The sequence below is a fragment of the Hordeum vulgare genome, chromosome 7H (assembly GCF_904849725.1).
Source record: "Hordeum vulgare subsp. vulgare chromosome 7H, MorexV3_pseudomolecules_assembly, whole genome shotgun sequence".
Taxonomy (NCBI): domain Eukaryota; kingdom Viridiplantae; phylum Streptophyta; class Magnoliopsida; order Poales; family Poaceae; genus Hordeum; species Hordeum vulgare.
In genome coordinates, this window is record NC_058524.1 from 411,081,341 (window position 1) to 411,084,088 (window position 2,748).

General features: G+C 45.8%; 1 long non-coding RNA gene across 1 annotated transcript; it reads right to left on the bottom strand.

The window, feature by feature from the left end:
• Positions 1–806: 806 nt before the first annotated feature.
• Positions 807–1,849, bottom strand: LOC123409851. Its single transcript, XR_006612920.1, has 2 exons — positions 1,760–1,849; positions 807–1,200 (listed from the first exon to the last, which is right to left on the bottom strand). It is a non-coding gene; the product is annotated as an uncharacterized LOC123409851 (long non-coding RNA).
• Positions 1,850–2,748: the final 899 nt, after the last annotated feature.

Sequence of the window (2,748 nt, forward strand, 5' to 3'; positions counted from 1 at the left end):
GTTGTTTCATAACTTTGTTTTCCACGCATGAATGTAGCACCATTGTGTTCATTGATTTTTTTTATCAATTTGTATATATTATTTGTCAGATTTGGAGTTGTGATCAATTTTCTATGAATTTCCAAATTTTTGCAATTATTCTGGAATTATATTAATCAGAATTAGAATTATTGCATCGACATGACATCAGCAGGTCAGCTGGCCGTTTGAAAGTCAAACCTGAGTAATGGGACCCATTGGTTAGTGACTCTGGACAGAAATTAGTTAAGTTTAAATTTAATTAGATATGTAACAGGGCTAGACCCACATGTCACTGTATGTTTAACTTATAATATAAACATTATTTTTATTTTAACTAAACTTAATTAGCCAAGGGGTTGGCCCCACTTGCCAGTGACTTAGGGGAGTCAACCCCACCGGTGATGGGGTCAAACCCACCAGCGGCGAGGCTCCAGCGACTCAGACTGGGCGTTCGGTTCCACCGAACCGATCGGTGCGGTTCTTCGGTTTCTATGGAGTTTCGGTTTTAACAATTCGCTGACCGATCACTCAACGAGTAGCTGACAAACCGCGGCTTCGGTGCACCGATAAATCGGTTCGGTCATCGGTTCACACCGAACAACACCGATATACTAGTAGAAAAAGCAAGCAGCAACAAGAATCTCTGCTACCGTACTTACACTACACAGTACCTTTAGGCTGTAGCACTGACTCCTAAAGTTAGGCTCCACGCCAGCTCACATGCCCCTTTGTGCACAAAATTTTAAAATAATAAAAATTTAGATATGACTAGGGTGAGGGATCCCTTTTGGCACATCTCTGAGGATTCACTAATTAACCATAAGCAGTAATAACAAATAAGTGAAAAAACTAATAACATGCTGCGATTTAACCAGCAGATCAGACATAAGCATACCATATCTAACTCAAAATATAACATCCAAAATAATAGTTTAACACACGAACTAAACTCGCGCCCTCCAATTGCAACTCAGACGCACTACTCTGACCTTGAAGCCATCTGCTTACGGGTGTCCTTGTCATTATCCTCCTTCCCTGCTTTCGCTGCTTGCACCGTCTCATCAGCGTGATCGCTGCCAGCGGCCTTCTCGACATCCATATGTACTATAGCAGATGCCATTAGAGTTGAAGTAGGCACAACAGTGTTTGTCCTAATGATCTCTTAACCTCAGATGACATCTACAGCCAAACCAAGATTCATTGTCAACAAGTATTCCACATAAACAAATCAAAGCACATGGAAATTGGAAGGAATAGTAGTACAATACTACTTCAACTCAAGAATTTGATTATACACATGAACATAGTCCAAATATCTGGTGAGAAGATTATACACGCGAACATAGTACAAAAATTTAGGAATAATTTGTACTCCCTCCGTTCCAAAATAAATGTCGCAAAAGTTGTACTAAGTACAAATTTTATACTAGATCAGCGACACTTATTTCGGGCCGGAGGGAGTAGTACACAAGAATACTTTAGGCTAAGAATACAGTACTACAAATCAACACAAGAATCTGTGTAATCCTCAACAGAAGATTACTATGTATAATCTTCTCAGCAGATGGATAGCATTCTCAGCAAATTCTCAGCAGATGGATAATCTTCTCAGCAGATGGATAATATTCTCAGCGGATGGCTAATTTCTCAGCAGGATCAACAATTTCTTTGAATTCCATCGCGTTTCATCTTTTAAGATGGGGAAAAATGAAGACAAGGGTCTAAACAGAGGACTGACCTTGCAGCCTTGCAGAATCATCCAATGGGAGTAGATACGTCGTCCGCAAGAGGGTGATGGCATGGTGTAATCAATGTTTCCGACGACGCTGCTATGGATCCGTCTCCACTCTCCATCGAGCAGGCTAGGGTTCAGAGCTCCTCATCCTCGCCGTCCCAGCGGGCGTTGCAGCATATAAGGATGGGGCTGACCGGTTGAGCATCGGGAACGGCAGGAAGGGACGGGAGGTGAAGCATCGACCATTAAAATCCATGCGGGAAGCGAGGAGGCGACCGGCGGCGGCTCGCTACCTAGGTACTCATGAATGCGGGTGCGGTCGTACGGTTGCGGGGGGTCGGGGGATTAGTGATCAGGCCAGAGTAGGTTAGTGCTCACAAGAATATGGGTCGGGCCTCTCTTTTTACTCGGTGTTTCGGTCAGTTCGGTTGACCGAGGGCTAAACCCGAATTCACCGATCTAATTTTGGTTTTCTAGACATGCAAACCGAGCGTACTACCTAAATACTCGGTTTTGGTGTATTCGGCTTCGGTGCTGGTTATTTCGGTTTGGTACGTCGGTTTTCAGTTTATATGCCCAGCCTGACCAGCGACCACTAGAACGGTGGAGGGCGTCGGGTTTGCATTTCCAGTGACAAAATGGACGGCGGAGGGCACCAGACGATCGGGCAGTCGATCGTGGATCCATTTTTGCACAGAGTAGGGGCTAAGATGGCCGGGGATGACACTGGCGACGAGCTCGGCGGCTGCCGGAGCTCGGGCAACATCGGGATCATTGATCCAGAGGGCAAAAGGGACGGGGCTTAGCTCCTATCGTATCTACATGACACACCGAAGCTAACGGTGGCCTCAGAACGACCAACCGATCACCGGAGAGCTACCAGCGACGAGCTCCCACGGCGGATCTCGTCAGGCTCCAGTGAAATCAGGCGTAGGGCACGGGATCGATGGGGAAAATAGGGGGAGAAGCATCCTGGGCTCACGGGGAGTGGA